The sequence below is a fragment of the Amphiura filiformis genome, chromosome 13 (genome assembly GCF_039555335.1).
Source record: "Amphiura filiformis chromosome 13, Afil_fr2py, whole genome shotgun sequence".
NCBI classification, from domain to species: Eukaryota; Metazoa; Echinodermata; class Ophiuroidea; order Amphilepidida; family Amphiuridae; genus Amphiura; species Amphiura filiformis.
In genome coordinates this window covers 6,679,581-6,700,291 of record NC_092640.1, presented here as the reverse complement: position 1 = coordinate 6,700,291, position 20,711 = coordinate 6,679,581, and the positions used below count along the sequence as shown (strand labels likewise).

The window sequence follows — 20,711 nt, the reverse complement described above, 5'->3', positions numbered from 1 at the left end:
ACCGTGGATCGCTAAGTAGGCCTACGTCCCGGTACGCTTGTTCATTTTCTGCATGGCTGTTTCTGTTATGAACTTATGCCCCTCTGAAATCAAGCGCATGAAAAACTCTCGGCTAACCTTAAACTGCATGAATTTGCCCTTAACAAGAAATAATATGGAATAAGGTATGTAAATACCAAAAAGTGACTTCTCCACAGAACAATAATATGGAACTAACCTCCATAATTAGACCAGGTCTTAAGGTAGACCAGGTCTAAGTTATTAAAAGGGATTGTGATTAGGGACCAATCATGTATTAGATTTAAATATTCCTAAATATGTGGGTATTGAATTGTTACCCTACATTTACAGCGCAGTAGAAACGACTCGATGAAGGCGAAAGGATTAAAATGCAGGTGACGGTGAAAGCAAGGTAATGCAAGGTGCTCAATATAAACACGCTAAATGAAACAGATTCTTTTCTTTCTAAGCCTTTCACATATTATGGTGATAATCTCAAAAATCTACTAAAGATGATCTTTTTAGTTGTTAAAGTTAATAATAGGCCTGACTGTAATTAATGCAACAATATTTTCAGATAAGGCCAAAAAAGGTTTGTCTCATAGCTCAAAAGTTGTTTGAAAACAAATGCAAAATGTGATTTCTTTTTTTTTTATTATTATTACTATTCCCGACTCGGTATTTTGATGATATTTTGAGAAAAATAGTCTGATTTTTCCGGAAAAAACTAAAAAAAAATTGGGTTTTTTTTTCATACATTTTTTTTCAAATCTCTGGGTTCAAGCTTTGAGACAAACCTTTTTCTTTAACAACTTTTGTTAGAACCATTTTTATTTTTAAAACAACCACTTTAAAACAGTCCACACTTGAAGAATTTTGTCAGTTGCAACATGATATCACATATGTTTAAAAAGAAATCGGAATGTCTGAGAAATTAAAACGTGAATGACATTTGGGTTGATTCAAAAAGTTGCAGCATCATTTGCCATGTAAAAGGATATGTTTTGACAATGCAAAATGCTCCTCCAAAATGGAAAGATCAGCATGATCAGGAATCATTCTATGGCACATGTGCGCCACTGACTTTAATAGATCGGAACGTACTTGGCTATATTAACACCTCATATTCAATTTGAATTTGCAACTTTTGAAATGTCAAATTATATCAAAGGGATGCACTTTTTGGCTGCCACAGCAAGTCAGAAAATCCACCTTTTTGCCAAGAAGCGGTCGATTACTTGACTTTTGACTTAAATCTTAAATTCTGCAGGAAATTCAAGACAAAATCAAGTAAAAGTCAAGAAATTGGCCATTTCTTGACATAACATGGACTTTATCGTAATGTCTAGGAATAAATACCAGACCCATTTGAAGAGGAGGTCATTTCAAGTTAGGAACCGTTCACAAACACTTGTAAGGGGGGGCCTGATGCAAAAAGGGGGGCCCTGAAATTTTTTGACCCTCCTAAGAGGGGGGGGGCCCTGAAAAAATGATCACAAATTTTCCTGGAAAAATTGAGTTTATAGGCTTTTCTATGGGGTTGACCCATAATTTTCATGTCAAAGAGGGGGGGCTGACATTTTCGAGGTCTGTAAAGGGGGCCCCAAATTTTTTGGCATCAGCCCCCCCTTACCCCCCCCCTTACAAGTGTTTGTGAACGGTCCCTTATTCTTAACTCCTTAACCAAGTGACATGGTGATGATTTGAAATTACCTGCACTTGAAATGAGTCTGGTATTTATTCCTAGCTAGGGTGCATGGTTATGGGCCTGCAGACCATGACTGCATTAAAAAGCTTTAAAAGGAACCAAGTTCAAAATGTTAACAACATCAAATGCAAAAGCCACATGAGATAATAATTACAAATGAAAACACAGAATTGTTATCTTTGGTAGACTGTGATTGACAATAGCAAATGATGTTTACTGCTCTTGCTTTCATGTCCAAACCTTAAAGCCATAATACCGTACATGATTTTGGTCAAATTTCAATCCTGTTATTCTTTGTCATATATTATGAAATATTATTAGTAAGGTTTTCTGGTCATTTTAAGTCAAAAGAATGAGGTAAAATGAAAGAAATACCACTTACTATCTGAACTGTGTTGTTCTGTGGGTGGTTTTAATGTCTTAATTAAGACTAATTACAAAATTGCTCTGTTTTCCTACTAGTCCAATGAAATTGGCAAAATCCAATTAGCATTACAAATTATGCTGAAATACATGTATCAGGTTTGAAAAAAATTAGCCAATTCATTTTAAAAGATTGTACAAATATGGCTTTAATATGTGTCAGTTGTAGGAACTAACACAAATATGTTCCAAACTTCTTCAAATATACTAAAATGCTTGAATACCAATTCTAGTTTACTATACATTTAAAGCGGGATTCAATCATGTTTCACTTTTGTTCATCACCAATTAACAATGATGAATCCGCATGGTTTACTTCGCGAGGCCAGCTTAAGCTCGTAGTAAACCACAGTCGCGGCGGACGCTAGTTGTTAATCTGTCCTGAACAACGGTGAAACATAGCTTCAACAACGAAAACAAGCTAAAGATCATTAAATTCACATGATTCTTTCACTCTGAATGTCAGCTTAAATGTCATTGCCACTCAATCAGTTGATATTATAGCAATAAAACTGAAGAACAAAGCGGTAATGTTTAGCTGGCTGCTACCTCCATGTTACGCAAAACAAAAGTTCCAGGCATGATGAATTTTACGTGCTAATGGTCCAATTCACAATGTCAAACATTGCATCAAAGTTTGGAACATTTGAATCTCACAAAGCATGCAGAATGTATTCTACACCATGTCATCAGACCAAAGTGCAACTTTCAAAACTGCTTCTTTTCTTACGTGAGCCGTTGTGACCAAACAATGTGTGGACAAAAATGCTTATGATAATTAATAATTTGTTAATTTGGTAAAACAATTATGAGGGAACTGGTGAACCCTTTATTTCAAAATCTTTCATTTTCATGAATGTCAACTATAATCATCATCAATTACACTCAACTTGGCATCCCAGCCAATGACAACTCTCTTGGCAGTTAGGTCAAAAGTTCAATGCTTTTGTCATCTGCTTTGATCAATCAAAACTTGACTTGACTTGACTTGATTTGCTTCTTTTGGGTAGTCTCGTTAGATGTTCAAACCACTTTGGTCTCTTGTTTTGTTTATTTCACTCCATTTGCTGCCATGGCCAGTCTCTTTCTCCTCTTTATATCATCTGATGTGTCCAGATAAGTGCCTAAATATTTGCATTTTCCCCATGCAGTCTTACCATTTCCTTTTTATTTTGTGTTGTTCAACCTTGTGCACTGACTCAGACAACTCGTACAATGACTCAGCACTTCAGAACTTCACTTTCCACTTTTTGCAATGATGAAGGTCAGGTGACGGCACCTTATGCATGATAGAAAAAACAGAGAAGTTTGCAGAAAATTGCCAACTATATACAATGTAGATCACCCTATACGCCAGGCATCTCTGAAATAAAACACATTTTAAAAGCTTAGTCAAATTTTTATTTTAAAAAGTCAGATCCAGTTCATATTTGTATAAGGATTAATAATCAAGACCATATATTTTCTGTTTCTAGCCTTTTCTAATGTATTTCTTTAAGAATCTTGCCACTTTTTCATTTTTAAAATTCTTGTTTGCTTGGAAGGTATCAAGAGATGCACTCTGCAGACATCAACAATATTTTATTTTGTATCAAATATCATAAATTTGGATCCTTGTACTAGTTGCTATAATAACTGTTTTGTTTCCATTTTAAAACTATTTTGACTTTGCAAACAGCTAATTAACATGGTATCATTTGCAGTATTTTTGCTATCTACTGCTGATAGCAATGACAAATTACACATCACTAGATTGATGCATTACTGCATTTTTTCGCTTTATTTACAAATGTTTTTCTTATGTATTGAATAATACAAAGTAATTTTAAAATATTGCTTGGATTTGAAAAACAACTGCATGATTCTTGTGGGTTTTGTTTTTCATTTATTGAATTTGAAGGTACTGGTGAAGACATTGTGTTTCACTTTAATTTATAAATTATCACTTGCCTCATTAACTGATTTGTTGGATATTTCAACAAATTAAAAATGTATTCATCAGTGTTCTGATTTTAGTTTGGATGCAATGATTTAGAATTGATATTTTTTACTCCATCAGCGCTAAACTGAATATATTAAGCAAGTTTATGCATGTACTATGTATTAGGTATAGTTTGCATGTTAGTCACTTGGAAAGCAACCTTTATCCAAATACAGGTAGATCCTTCATGTAATTATTTCGTGTAAACTAATCCTAACCCTAATCCTAACCCAAACCCTAATCCTAACCCTAAACTAACCCTAACCCTAATTTTGTGTATAATTACATGAAGGAGTAACCCAAATCCACACCACCCCTGTTAGATTTTGCAAATATCTTCCACAGGGGATATGAATTTCAAATGGAATGAACACATTCGGCAGCAGCTCCATTTGGATTTCATACACCCTCTGAGAAAGATTTAACCTTAATCTTCCACTGAAGGAGGATTAGTTTCAAATAGAGCTGCCAATGTACATGTTTCTGGCATTTGAAATTCATAACCCCCTTGTGGTAGATATTTCCAAAATCTTCCACAGGGGTAGTGTGGATATTGAATGGAATATATGGCCTAATACATAGATAATGCCTTGATTAACTTTGACACGAAAAAAGGAAAGAATCTTGTAGATTCTAAGCCTAAAAACCTGAATTGAAAAAGTTGCAAAAACTACATGTATCTCACCAGGAATTCCACAGATCATTCTAACAAAATGATCAAGGTTAATGGATACTGCTTAACAGAAAGATGGCAATGTTGCAATTGGTGCAGTTCTTTGACCCAGAACCCATGGAATTTCTCAGGTAGAAGAATGCTGCAAGGCAAAATAATACAAAGCTTGTCAGTAGCCATATAGAAGTACATTTAATACAAGACAGGCTGATGATTCCAATATAATTATGTGGTGTTGTTGCCACTGAGTATGTAAATATGTAAACATTCCAAAGTTTGCTAGAGTTGCATGGCTTTCTCCATATTTCTCCATGGATGAGGAAGCTATGTGCATGCAAAACTTGCTATTCGTTCACCACAAAATTTTCCTTTCCCAGCGTAATTTAATTTCACAAATTTGAGGTTTTCCATGCAATTCTCTATGAAATGTTAATGAAAACAGTCCTTTTTTGAAGCGTCACAGCCATGCCAATCATTTGCTAATCCTTATAGTTTTGCGTATTAATGAATCATCATGCCAAAATAATGTTTGTCTTCACATGTATGAAGAAACTTTGATCTGTTGGAACAGCACACAAGTGCATTTAATACTAGTTGGGGATGTACAGTAGGGGTGAAACTAGTGATTCTGTATGCAACCTTGTCAAATGTAGGGACACTCCAAATAGAGGGCGCTTTTTCAAAATGGCCACCAAAATGCCTAAAAAAATTGCCACAAATTGTGTGATTTAGGTATCATAATGTTAAAGGGCATTTCGTGATCCACAGCCTCATCCCCCACTTTTCCCAAAAAAGTTGAGATTTTTACACCACTGGATACCTCTGGCTACATAATGTTTATGTACCAAATATTTCTTGCAGATTAATTCGTTTAGCAAAAATATCGCCAAATTTGAATTTCGTTCTGGTGCACCAGAACGAAATTACAACACATTGTCTATGGAGCAGTGTAATACACATAATCATGCATAACTCGCAAACGCAAAATCGGAATCAACTGAAATTTTGGAAATAAGCTTTTTTCGTGGATATCTACTGAAAAATGTCATAAAAAGAGGATGCTAGGATCACGAAATCCTCCTTTAATAAGAATATACTATGTTGACATGTTTTTTCTTCTTCCTGTGTTTTATGTGTAAAGCTCCACTCAATTTGCTATTTTTTTCTACACAAATTATTTGTCCATGAACACAATGCCACATATACATGTATGATCAACAAACCTCTACACTCATTGACTGGTTCAAGCCTGTAATCATGAACACAATGCCACATATATGATCAACAGTGGTAGACTCCACTTTGTTGAAAGTAAAAGCATGCAATGGGCTATTCCATTTAAAATCCAAACCTCCTGTGAAAGATTTCGGAAATATCTTCCACTTACTTCGAGTGGTGTCCTCAAACTGTTTGTTCTCCATTGCTATCCTTAAGTCTGCTGCTTCCAATCGAGCGTCATCATTCAGAATGTCTACATAGGTTATAGTGGGTCTTCCAGGTTTCCACCTCCCATGCTAGGGTATCCAATGAACCATTTTTGATGCGGGCTCCTCACTTCTACTGATCTTGTGGCTTATTTTTGGAAGATCTCCATATAGGTTCCATGCCACCAAATAGAGTTCCTTTTCATTTATTTGTTAAAAGGTATGGAGGAATTGGTCATTTTCTCATTGTTAAACCTCCCTGGTTCATTCAAAACACCATTTTACCTAATGTTTATGATATCTTCTACCATATAACCAACACATATTGGGTAGGTAAGAGGCTTGATTTTTCGCAGTGACGCGTCGAAAACTATGTACATCCTGTCAATCTTACAGCACACTGATTCTATGTAGTGACGTCATCTGGAGAAGAAGAACAAAAAATGTGCCTCAAATTTCAGAATTGTGACAAATGTAATCTTTTTAAAATCAACTCTGGTGTGGTTCTCACAATAAAAACACTGATTTTTTTACCAGCCATTTACCTTGGTGGTGTGATTTGGTGGTGTGGACTCTACAGGTCTGCATTTGTCATATGTTACTTGCGCCTAGGTATTTGAAATCATCGACCCCCTCTAGTACTACACCCGTCATTTGTTTTGATGCTTTCTCTCTTGTTATTGTAAGACATGAACTTTGTTTTACTTCCATTCATCTTCAGGCCCACTATTGCAGCTGAAGTCTCAACTCTGTGAAGCAGTTCTTGTTATTTTCCTCAGACAATAGTGCAATGTCGTCAGCAAAATCAAAGTCTGTCACCACCACCGGTACAACTCTCCTGCTTCACCTCTTTTCCAGGTGGAATCCTAGCTCCTCTTCGCTTCCATCAATAGCCATTATCAGTGCAAAGTTTCCACATATACCTCCACAGTCTACATAGAAAAGAACATTAAAATTCATTTAAGACCTGCTGCTCATTTTTGACAAAACGCAATTGTCAAAAGTTTTACCATTTGAATTTATCTTTTCATTCAACTTTTAAAATCTCATTAGATTTATTGGAATGACATGGTTCAAGATCAGGCATGCAACCCAACCAAAGTCATATCAAATCAAAGGCACATGTTGAAGTTACACGGCTCTGTGGCGCAATTGATACGGCATCTGCCTCAGGCGCAGTGGAACACGGGTTCGAGCCCCTGAATGTATTTAGATTTCTTTTTCATTTTTATTTTGCAATATTCTTCATCATATTATATTTGTCATAAGCCAATGTCCGTCTTTTTTCTGTATGTCTACCCATATTTTTACGGCACTGTACCAAATATCATCGTAATTTCCGCACTGATGATGTTTTTATATAAACATACGTAAAATTGCCCTATCTATGATACGGGTGCAATTACATTAATTTGATGTAATAATAGCTGATTGAAAATTGCTCATTCAGTTATCATTTGAATTAGAAGCAATTTGATGTAATACTGCATTTAAAAATCATTCTTTCTTTTTTTGTCAAAGAGTTTTCGCCTAATTCAGACCCAAGCCAAGACGCGAAACCAGGCATTCGCGATGTTTTTAATGACCACCCCCTAAATAAACAAATACATTTTTTCAATTTTTTTTATTTATCGTAGAGCCCTATCACTTATATGTGTTTGTGTGAAATATGAAGATAATACAACATTCCATTGCAAAGTTATCGAGTAAAAACAGAAATCAGATGCAATATTTAGGATTTGACTCGGACAATCCAGGAAAAAAGGTTGGCACAGTTTGCCTGTCTTTTGGTATATCTCTGCCCCGCTCCCCCAATTCAATGTTGGACCAAGCCATGTTGTCAACAGGTCCGTGAGACCCTCCAACATTGAATGATGGGTGAGATATAGGGGGAGTCTGTACTACACATATATTGCATGCATGTTTTCCTCGCCTCCCCAATTTTAATAGGGCACGCATTTCCATTGTTTAGTGCAAGTGTGCCAACTATTAATTTTGCGGGTTGTAGTTTTGTTTAGGGGGGAGGGGGTAAAAATACCCGATTACGTTTGTACAAAAACAGTCTGAAGAATGTGTCATTATTGTGTCACAATTTTCAACATTTCATTATTACGTTTCTGGCAGGGAGGGAGGGGGTCGGCTGAGAAACAAAACTAGTTACGTTTATAGGACGTCATCAATCTTTTGGTTTGTTCCCTAATGTGTATGAGCGGCACCGATATATAGCCCAAAAGAACAGCCGGTCCCACCTGACATAGTCATGATGAAATAGCACAACATTCATATCGGTAAATAACAAAATAAATTCTAATTATATTTGAAACAATAGGACTGCAAGATTGATGAGTGCACCAGCCACTTTCCACACCGAGAAGTGACTGCGTACAAACACATTTAGCGTGTTTTTTACATTAAAATTGCAGTAAAAGATATCCACAGCAAGCTGCAAGGCCCCGCTAATTAGTGTACTGCTTTTCGAGTGAGTGTACTGGAAACAAAACCCTGGTTTACCTGAAAACAAATTTTTTTCTTGTAATAGAAACATCATATGGGGTACTAGAGCATGCACAAATTGTAATAATGTGTAGAATATAGAAACGCTGTGGTATCTCATATGATAGTCATGGTATGCTTAGCCTGAGTCGCTCGGCCTATCTCGAACAAAATCGCGATGCGTAGCTGTTAAAAAACGAGAGGATTCGCTGTACTATCACGGCAATTTTGAACATGAAGATATAGGGATGATGACGATGTGTGAGGCCCACTGACAGGTAAGTGTGCATGATGCGCAGAGCCAGAAATGAAGTATAATTCAATACAAATCAAAAACACATTTGATATGAAGCATGTGCTTATGATGAAAATAACAGACATAGAAAAACTGGAAATATGTCTTTAGCAGCTGCTGATGAGCTATTTCCATATGTGTATATGTGACCATCCACCACGAAGTGGTAGTAAAGTCGGCTCTAGACCATTTTCTGTTTATTGCAGATTTTGTAACAATGTACGTTCAGCTTTAGAATGACACCTCAACCAGCTTCATATGACATCTGGAAGTGAAGTTATGGTTCATCAAAGGTCAAATTTCTTATATATTTTACATAGAAATCCATATATTGTTTTTGATTGTATCTCAAAATGGTAAATGCCGACTTTACGACCAGTTTGTGGTGGATGGGCACATATAGATGTTTTCGCTGGTTCCAACAAGTATTAAGTACCAGACCTCAGCAAATGTGTGTGCTTATATTCAGTTAGTAGGTCATGTCAGGAGCAGGATCTTTAACATAATTCACTTCCGAACTGGCAGCTCTTGTAATACTGGTGAAATGAAATGCCATTTTATACCAGAGAAGTCATTCTCGCTGCAGCATTTGAACCTGCTGAAGTTTATCAAGCTTGCATTCTGTTAAGCCAAATAACATTCCAATACAACAGTCTAAACATGATGAAATGAATGCATAGACCCATGGGAATGCACTCACTAAAAATGGGTGATGGGTATGTGCAGCCACAACCACATTGACCCCCATTTTTCAACTCCATCTCACCCAATGACCCCATTTTTTGTTTTCTTGTCACCAAAAGACCCACTTTTTTCACGAACTTTGTCCAAATTTCTGATAATCTCTCACTGAATGACCCCGTTTTTTCATTATTTTTCTTTAAATTTGTCACAAAATTTCAAATTTTGTATCAACTTTTATATTTTGACCCAAAATTTTCCAGTCTCACAGAAAGATCCCCCTTTTTTGTCAATTTCCCAGTCTCACTAGCAAGTCAAATGTCAAATAAATTCTTAAAATGTCAAAGTTATGATGGCAAATAATCATTTCCGAAAGAAACAGCCAAGATGTGGCAAAGCTTCCATGCAGTTTTCATTCACTGACTTAGACATGCTTTAAGTCCTTAGGCATCCTAAGTCAGTGAATGAAAACTTGCTTAAAGTCCTTAGACATCCTAAGTATTTACTCGCTCTGAACTGATCTGGATTGTTTAAAACTGGAGATGAACTCTTTAGGAATCTCTGTCTTCCTACCATAAGTTTCAGGATGATTTAACCTTAAGTACATACTGTTCGAGTTGTGAAATGGTGACAGTTCTTGAAGACCATGTACAATTGAGTCTTTTAAACATCGCACTGGCTAACTTTTTCACAGGAATCTTCCACAGTATGCTCATTAAGATGTTGCTTATAACATTTCAAACAAGCATCCAAAATTATTGTTTTGTTTGGCTTCAACCTCTGAATCACACTATGCAAATGGCACTTGGCAATTAAGCACATGCAATGATTTACCAGATTCCTCTTTCTGACCAGGGGAACCACTGTAATTAAGGTAATCATAGCAAGCACTGCTCTGTTGAATACCTAGTATTCCGCACCTTTCAACCCAGCTGGCTATTCGTGGTAGAATGAGAGATGACCTAATTGTGTGATCTAAGCAGTACACTTATTCATGCTGCACATAATGTTGCTGTATGATAAATGATCACAATATTTAGCACGTGTGGCACGTGGTCCTGCAAATGATCAACCAGGTGTATGCTAAGATTTGTTACATTTTTACGTTTTCATCAACGGTCCAGACTTTACCACTTTCTGTGGCTTAAATTGATGCGCCAAACATCACAGCTTCACCAACCTGTAGTCAAGATGGATGAAAAACAAAAATAGGATATTTTACTGCTTGCAGACCAAGTCTATTAGTACTTCATACTATAAAATTCACTATAACCACCAGGGTACGATTTCACAAACAGTCATGTCCAAAAGTCCTTCAACCCATTTAAAGTCCAAAATAAGCATAATTCATAACATATAAATGCTATAAAAGCGTTACAATGAGAGCTAATGAGTTCGGGACTAACACTGAGGTAAGCACATTGAGGTGACTCTTTGCAAAATTGATCCTTGTTTATTTCATTTGGACATTGGCCACTATAAATGTTGAAATTTTTGGTGCAACCAAATGGTTGGTTTATGCTGTTAAAATGCCCCTCAAATCAGTATTATTGTGTAGTTGGGAGAGAACAATCACTCCACATTTTCATATTGTCGATGTGTGTTAGTTGTCACCAGAAAAGCAGACATACGCTGTACTTTTGAGCAGTGAAACTTTCAGGATATGTAATTTGCGTGCTAATGATGACACCTTTTGTATACTGCGCCAATAAAGTATCCTTACACTTGGACACTTTCCAAACTGAACAATATTGGGGCAGATGCACTATCTAATCCTGCACATTATGACACCACATTGAAAACTCCACAGACTAGACATCTGGTTTGAAAGTGGTGAATGGCTAATTTATACATTTGGCTTTAATTTAAAATAAAAGGAACAAAAGAAAACTGAAACAAAAGAACTGACAAATAAAATGAAAGTTATGAAAAGTACAGAGAAGCAAAAACTAAAATAAAAACTGCTTTAAATAACGCTTCATTGAAGAAACTGTGTTGTCTCTTTGTTTCACTTGTTTTTGCGCCTTGTATAGGCCATTTTGTCACTTTTAAAACTGGGCTTTCCGTCTATTCAATTGCTTGTAACTTTACTTCTTGAGGTCACATTGGATTCAATGTGGAGTCATAATCTGCAGGATTAGATAGTACATCTATCAAAAACAAATTAAACCCCAAAATTGTTCAGTTTCGAAATTGTGATTATTTTTCCAAATGAATAAAAAACCGAAACACCATAAAGTGCAGCCAATGCAGTGAACAACTGTCTGGTCACCTAATATTGCAAATAAGATTCAGCACTGGCAAATCTGTACCCCATCCGATCCTACAGTAATTGGGCTACATTAGCTGGTAACGCTTCGGCAACACCCTCTGTAATGCCCACCGCTTACCTATTTATACTTCTATCTGGCCATAATGACTTAAGATTTTATACGCATCCATAAATAAGTGTGTTTGCGTATTAAAGTAAATCCTGTTCCAGCGTTATCTCTTCACTTGTCTTTAAAAGGGCATATCTTCAAAAGTTGTAAGCCGATTAAAATATTTGTTTTGGTTTATTAAAGCTAACAATTACAGGTTTCTTTACATACCAAAATACCTTTCAGAAATAGGCGAAAAAGAGGGCGCAATGAGGGGCCTCTTTTTTTTGGACACCCTGTACTAGAAACGTGTTGATATGTATAATCTTTGAAAATCGCCAGACATTAACGACAGGCACTGTGGCGCAGTGGTATAGTCGCCTGTCACTAATTAGCACTCATAGTGCCTTGGCAGTGGTTCAAACCCTGGTGTGAATTTTAGTATTTTTTATTTTTTTACTAATGCGCTGTGCCATTTTTCAAACACGCCCCTGTATGAAATTGATGGCCAAGTATCCTTAAGGGATCTGGAATGAGTGTTTTGAGCGTTTCGACAGTATTTTTTAGGGGACATGAGAGCACCTCAGACGTATCGAATTGCATTCTGAATACGAAGCATGTATATCTGATATCAAATAATTTTCATTTTTTGAAAATCACGATATAATACAAATTTTATGACAAATGATAAAAAATTGATATTTTTCCAATTTTTGATATATAACAGTCCTCTAAGTAAATTTTATAAATCTAATGATATATTCTTAAAGTGTATGTAGCTGGGAGGAAAAGCCAACGATCAATTGAAAATTTTGACCTTTCATATTGAAGATATGGATTTTTTTTTTCCCCAAAAGCCCTATTTTTTTTTGTTTTGGATTTAAAAAATCCATATATCTTCAATACGAAAGGTCAAATTTTCAATTGATCGTCGGCTTTTCATCCCACCTACATAGACTTTAAGTATCATCAGATTTATGAAGTTTACTTCGAGTACTGTTAAATATTACAAATATCAATATTTAATCATTTGCCATAAAATCTGTCTTACATTTCAAATTTAAAAAAAAAATCAAAATTAATTGATATCAGAAGGACATTCTTGGTATTCAGAATGCAATTCGATATGTCTGGTGTGCTCTAATGTCCCACAATAAATACCGTCCAAACATTCATACCCCTTCCCTTAAGGAACAAGATTTAACACAAAATGTGTATTACATTGCGAATTTCAAAAATCAAAATTTCAAAAAATCAAAATTATTTGATATCAGAAGGACATTCTTGGTATTCAGAATGCAATTCGATATGTCTGGTGTGCTCTAATGTCCCACAATAAATACTGTCCAAACGTTCATACCCCTTCCCTTAAGGAACAAGATTTAACACAAGGCTCTTAAAAGACATATACGCTCCAAAAATTGTATTATTCTACAAGCTAGCCAAGGAATTCACCCTTACCTTTGTGTTAATTGAGTCGCTGGATTCTAACATGTGAATCAACTCGGCGGGCATTGTCAATCTCTAGCAACATGCCTTTGATTTTGCTGGACAGGTGTCTGTGCATCCCATGGATGATGGAGTAGAAGTACTATCCGCGAGCATCTGCTTCTGTTCATTCTGACTGGCCTGGGTCAACATGTGAGTGGTCGGTGGCTCCTGATGGTGGCCGGACACTTGGATGGATCCTGGTGATATAATCAAATAAGAGTGAGATTGTTTGCTAGTGGATTTATTCAAAGAGATTTTACACAATTATCTCACTGGTTCCTATATTGGGGTCTCTGAACAAATCACACATTCTCAGCAGTAGTCTCAAACTCTCATGTGACATTTGCAAACAGCGCCAATACAGTTTTATAAAAATTGATTCCTCTGGTTGGCAAAAGGCTTTTTCCATCTGTCATGATGAGCAGGTCATAAAAAAGTTAAAGGGGCAGGGAAGTATGGGCAATAAGTCTGGAAATATTCATACAAAAAGAGAATTCAACTGCTATATGCTTTATTTGTTATTTGTTTCACTACTACAAGGTTCAAAAGTTATACCATAAACATTGATAATAATTTTACACACTCATAAACACCCCCAAGGGTATGACATTTTCGCAATTACCAATCATGTGTGGATTGCAGGTAGGCTTATCTACACAAGGGGGGGGGGCACTAATTAGAAAATATAGCGGGAATCTACATATAATGCCTTGTCATACAGAAAATGCAGATTGTTCTAGTCTCTTACACATGTTTTCCAGAAATCGGTGGAGAGAAGAAACATTGCCTGCTTGACTCCAGTCTATATGGACTCCAGCCTATAATGACAATCTGTCCAGCAAAAATAAACAAATCAAGGTTGAGTACACCATTAGGCTATATGCTGAAATCCATATACCCATATGCCATGACTTTAATCTTACACACATGGAATTTTAAATGGGGTTATCTAAATGGGTGACTCCATTTAATATCTACACATCGTCTTGTGGGAGGTTAAGACCATGTTTTTCTGAGGGCGTGTATGGATTTAAACAGGAATAACCCAGTGGTAAGTCACCATTCCTACTTACCTAAGGCACACCTGATGCACCCAGTTGAGGCAGGTTCTAGGTGTTACAGGCTGCAGCAGCATACTTTCCAGCGTGCTGCAGCGATGGTGGCGGCCTCAGCAGCAATGACTGCTGGTCCTGGTATAGCCTTGCTTGCATTGGCTGTTGGGTGAGTGATACTGTCATATCTACAGGAGAAGACATCAAAACCATGTTTGTCTCAATTAATATTCTTATATGTGTCATGCAATATTACAAAGACCAAATGTCGGTCAATTTTATTTATTAATACAGATTATACAGGCACTGCCACATTTCTTCTCACCAATTCAGAGTAAATTATCATATTGTTTTCAGAATTTTGTCCTATAAGAAAAAAATTAGCATGTCCTCTTATTATATGACAATGAAAAAAATTACAAAGACCAAATGTGGCTCAGTTTGAATGAAATTATAACATTATACCTAAATAAAACATGTTTTGGGTTAGTTTTTTTAATACAGATCATATAGATACTGCCACATTTGTTCTCACCAATTTAGAGTAAATTCAGAGTAATTATATTATGAAGTATTCAGAATTTTGTCCGAAACACCTTTGTTTCATAACCACTAAGGTTAGGACATTTTTTGTTTTAGCTATATTTAACTACAATATTTGATGCAAATTTTGTTAAACAATTCGATGCAGTTCTTTTTTTAATGAGCATTTAAGGGCCTAAAATGAGGTTATAGCGCCCTTCCCAGCCTTCTGTAATATAAATCTCCAAAGGCAATGCATTCCGTTATCCTGCTGTTCCATTCACAACATACCAGTCTGCTTTACATATACATGCAAAAAGCTAGTTTTACATTTATAAACTTACTTTCTTTCTGTCCAACAACATGCCAGTCAGACTGTCACTTTCACAATGGCTTATTGTGCAGCTTCAGTCACAAAATGCATAAACCTGTATAGCATTTGGTGCCCTTCTCATCACAGGCAACCTGCAAAATTATTGTAAAGAAAAAGAAAATCTAGCTGAAATTTTTCCACTTTGTTATTACAAATTACCTAAATAGGGATGGCAGTCCCAGATAAGTTGACCGCAAATGACCTTTGACCTCTGTATATGCCTTGAACACCACTACTACATGAAGGATCCCATAGTGTAGCTATGACCTAAGTTTGATATAACATTGGATCGATTGAGCCAATATTTATTGGTTGAGCTATGAGTTTTAAAATATTGGACAAGACATAGTCGAGACCAATAAATATTGGGCGTAAAGCATCCAATTTTATCATTATTATGTGTTGGATCCAATATTTTCACACACTTAGGGGCTGTGCAATAATTATGAGCCCTGGGGGGAGGGTAAAATTGGGGGGGGGGGGCAAGAAACTTTTGGCGAGCCGAAAGGGGGGCAAGCAATTTTGGCAAGCCGAGAGGGGGGCAAGCGATTTTTGGCACACATTCACGGGGCGCCTTTTTAATAAAACGCTCTAAAAGGCTTAGGAAAACAGTACGGAAACGCTTAAATATGCAAATTTTCCTGCTCGCTGCGCTCGCAACATACATATAGACCATTTAAAGTTTGCAAATTGGGATCCAAAAAATTTGGCATGTTCAAAGGGGGGGGGGGCAAAGATTTTTTGGCGGGCCGAGGGGGGGCAAGGGGGGGCAAGGGGGGCCAAGCGATTTTTGGCGAGCCGTTTGGAAATTTTACCCCGGGGGGGCTAATAATTATTGCACAGCCCCTTATGGATTCATCAAAACATAATAATGTTTGCAATAGGATTCAACTGTACGTGTTCATGAGACCAAATTTGAACCAACACACACTGACGAACAGATGGACGCACTGACTGACCGCTTACTTGTGATGTCTTTTCCTTTGGACAACCGAAAATGTGGGGTAACCATCAAAATGTGGGGTGGCCAAAATACAAATATGTCAAAATTGGATTAAAGCTGTAATGAAAATCATGACAATTTCTCAAAAAGTGAGGGTTAAGTCCACTTACCATGCTGAACAGATAGCTGTATTTGCCACTGATTGATGCGTATGGATAAATCTTGTGGTCACCTGCTCCACAGCTGAAGGATGATGATGACCATGTTTGTGGGCGCACATCTGTAAAGGATCCTTCTCAAACATCATTTTCTTGAGCTTCTCAGATTTAGACACCAGATGCAACCCAAGCAGTCCAATACGATTTCGAAGAAAATTGTCAACTAGATCACCCTACCGTATATACGCCATCCCATGTACATCTCACGGCAGCTCAAAAAATAGTTTGGTGTTACTGAAATACAAGAAAAGTTCATGTTATATCATATCATGTATGATACTACTTTGATTCCATTTTAACGTAGTCTGACTATGTAAATTAACATGGTATTATTTTCTACATTCAATGAAAACTGTTAACTTGATGCATTGTCACATTTGTGATGCGATCAAGCAAAATCAGTCGGAACTCGGAAATATCGATTTTGAGATATAGCCAAGTTTCCTTTTGTTTCCTGTTGTTTTGGAAACTCTTTAATTGCTTATATTTTTCACCTGTGGCAAAAACCTGCAAACCCTGACATCAGGCCACCATCCTATATCACCGTACCAAGTTTGAAGTTGATCAGTGATTGCGTTTGAGCTGCAGAGTGGATTAATGACAATGTAGGCAAAATCAAAATATGCTAATGAGCTGGATTAATGGAAATGTAGGCAAAATATACAAATGAGCTAATTAATATTCATAAATATGCAAATAAAATGATCAGGCCACCATATCCTATCACCGTACCAAGTTTGAAGTTGACTAGTGATTGCGTTTAAGCTAAAGAGTGGATGACAATGTATGCCAAAAATGCAAATGAGCTCATTAGTATTCAGAAATATGCAAACAATGTGACACAAAACTATACAGTACATGAGGTCACCATACCTATCACCGTACCACGTTTGAAGTTGTTCGGCCATTGCGTTTGAGCTGCATAGTGGATTAATGAATTTGCTTCTGCCCGGAAAAACAAAGAAAGAAACAAACAACCAATTGGGCGATAACATAAGCTCCAGATATGTGGGGGCCAAAATGAAAGAATAATGCTTGGATTTAAAAACAAATGCAGGTGTCTTGTCTTTTATGTTTGTTTGTTCAAACATATATAGCACCCTCTGGTTAATTGTGACTAGATGTAAACAAAAGGTGACCATTTACTGGTTTCTTTCGGCCGGTACCTTTTTTAATCTATAATTTGTTTGAAATTGAAATAGAAGAACATCTGTTTTTTGCAACCTTAGAAGCCTTAATGTTAGATGTTTAGATCAAGTCACAATTGTAAGCCCGACAACCAACTACAAGGTAGGTGCCATAGTCCAGCTGCAAAACATTGTTCTATTATCAGGTTTAGATGGTTTTGGCATGAGTGTTATTCTTCCCAGCAGGAGTCAAATTTCAAATTGGTCAACTTTTGGTCCAAATCTATGCAAAGTTATTTCCAACATTTTTGATTTAATTGTCATGACTCCTTTATAAGCTTTGCTTTGTAAATCTCAAAATTAGCCAGGGCCGATATAAATGGTTGCAGCCTCATACGACATCTCAAATATGCAAATGACTGACCTAAGTAACTAACCCTCAACCTATATAATCATGCTAACAGCCACCAACTTCATTTGTATATATTTGGGACTATCATCCAGAACAATAATTAGCAAAAAAAGTATTTTAAAAACTGGCAAAACCGTCATACCTTGCATTGCAGCCAGACTACTATGAGCCGGGGAACAAGACGCCTGCAACACCCAAGGACTAAGCTTACGAAATTCCAAGGGCCCGGTGCGTGAAAAAAATAAAGACGGGTGGCTGGGCAACTTCAGAACTACGTATACTGTCTAAGCTGCGGACTCAAATATAGTATCGTATACACCCCCGCTATCTACCCAGTCATGACGGCAGTCGAGTAGCCCAGTCCGCACGCTGGTTTGTCAGTAGATAGACTACGCAATCTGCGGCGAATCCACCAGACATACATTTAAACAATACACAACATATAGTGGAAAGGTTGATTCCGAAGAGTAAGAATCATAAATTTTGAATAATTTTAGAATGTCCAAATGGCCAAAAGTGTAATATATGCTACTTCGGTATTAAAAAGGTTTTATCAAAAGTTATTTAAAAAAAATGTTTTGGCTTTCTTCATAAACATTTTGTAGCATAACTAGTAAGGTGTAAAATTTGGAAGTTTTTGATCAATTATGTCGAAAAGAAAGAAAGTTGTGATAGGCTATTCTTTTTTGAATTTTGTAAATATGTAAATTTTGGTAATTTTTTTTCATTTTGAATCGATTTGTTATGTCCAAATGGTGACCTAAATCAAAAGATATCCGAAAAGCTTATTAAAAAGCAAAAGATTTCTGCAATTTTTTCGTAAATTTTGTCAAATTTGTGTAGCCTAGCGATGCAGGTGATCAAACGGAGCAGAGAGAGAGAGAGAGAGAGAGAGAGAGAGAGAGAGAGAGAGAGAGAGGTAGAGAGAGAGAGAGAGAGAGAGAGAGAGAGAGAGGGAGAGAGAGGGAGAGAGAGAGAGAGAAAGTTGGCTGGCTGGCGGCTGACTCCTTGGCTGGCGGCTGACTCCTTGGCTGGCGGCTGACTCCTTGGCTGACGGCTGACTCCTTGGCTGACGGCTGACTCCTTGGCTGACGGCTGACTCCTTGGCTGACGGCTGACTCCTTGGCTGACGGCTGACTCCTTGGCAGACGGCTGACTCCTTGGCTGCTGGCTGACTCCTTGGCTGCTGGCTGACTCCTTGGCTGACGGCTGACTCCTTGGCTGACGGCTGACTCCTTGGCTGACGGCTGACTCCTTGGCTGCTGGCTGACTTGAATGTTCGCTGGTCCGAATGTTCGCTGGTCCGAATGTTCGCTGGTCCGAATGTTCGCTGGTCCGAATGTTCGCTGGTCCGAATGTTCGCTGGTCCGAATGTTCGCTGGTCCGAATGTTCGCTGGTCCGAATGTTCGCTGGTCCGAATGTTCGCTGGTCCGAATGTTCTCTGGTCAGAATGTTCGCTGGACCGAATGTTCGCTGGTCCGAATGTTCGCTGGTTCGCTGACGGCTGACTCCTCGGCTGACTGCTTGGCTGGCGGCTGACTGCTTGGCTGGCGGCTGACTCCTTGGCTGGCAGCTGACTCCTTGGCTGGCAGCTGACTCCTTGGCTGGCAGCTGACTCCTTGGCTGGCGGCTGACTCCTTGGCTGACGGCTGACTCTTGGCTGACTCCTTGGCTGGCGGCTGACTCCTTGGCTGGCGGCTGACTCCTTGGCTGACGGCTGACTCCTTGGCTGACGGCTGACTCCTTGGCTGACGGCTGACTCCTTGGCTGACGGCTGACTCCTTGGCTGACGGCTGACTCCTTGGCTGACGGCTGACTCCTTGGCTGACGGCTGACTCCTTGGCTGACGGCTGACTCCTTGGCTGACGGCTGACTCCTTGGCTGGCGGCTGACTCCTTGGCTGGCGGCTGACTCCTTGGCTGGCTGACTCCGGCTGACTCCTTGGCTGACGGCTGACTCCTTGGCTGACAGCTGACTCCTTGGCTGGCGGCTGACTCCTTGGCTGGCGGCTGACTCCTTGGCTGGCGGCTGACTCCTTGGCTGGCGGCTGACTCCTTGGCTGGCGGCTGACTCCTTGGCTGGCGGCTGACTCCTTGGCTGACGGCTGACTTCTTGGCTGACGCTGACTCCTTGGCTGACGGCTGACTTCTTGGCTGACGCTGACTGATTGGCTGACGGCTGACTCCTTGGCTGACGGCTGACTCCTTGGCTGACGGCTGACGGCTGACTCCTTGGCTGACGGCTGACTCCTTGGCTGACGGCTGACTCCTTGGCTGACGGCTGACTCCTTGGCTGCTGGCTGACTCCTTGGCTGCTGGCTGACTCCTTGGCTGCTGGCTGACTCCTTGGCTGCTGGCTGGTCCGAATGTTCGCTGGTCCGAATGTTCGCTGGTCCGAATGTTCGCTGGTCCGAATTTTCGCTGGTCCGAATGTTCGCTGGTCCGAATGTACGCTGGTCAGAATGTTCTCTGGTCCGAATGTTCGCTGGTCAGAATGTTCGCTGGTCAGAATGTTCGCTGGTCAGAATGTTCGCT

At 38.5% G+C, this 20,711-nt stretch overlaps 2 long non-coding RNA genes across 3 annotated transcripts; both read right to left on the bottom strand.

Annotated features, from left to right (window-relative positions):
- Positions 1 to 3,172: 3,172 nt before the first annotated feature.
- On the bottom strand, positions 3,173 to 6,628 carry LOC140167185 (uncharacterized). The gene is made up of 3 exons (XR_011860986.1): positions 6,173 to 6,628; positions 4,798 to 4,927; positions 3,173 to 3,494 (listed from the first exon to the last, which is right to left on the bottom strand). It is a non-coding gene; the product is annotated as an uncharacterized lncRNA (long non-coding RNA).
- An 8,052-nt stretch (positions 6,629 to 14,680) lies between these two features.
- LOC140167184 (uncharacterized) lies at positions 14,681 to 18,708 on the bottom strand. 2 transcript variants are annotated; one of them, XR_011860985.1, is made up of 4 exons: positions 17,523 to 18,694; positions 16,590 to 16,871; positions 15,448 to 15,568; positions 14,681 to 14,769 (listed from the first exon to the last, which is right to left on the bottom strand). It is a non-coding gene; the product is annotated as an uncharacterized lncRNA (long non-coding RNA). The 2 variants fall into 2 exon arrangements; XR_011860984.1 differs by having other exon boundaries at positions 16,590 to 18,708.
- Positions 18,709 to 20,711: the final 2,003 nt, after the last annotated feature.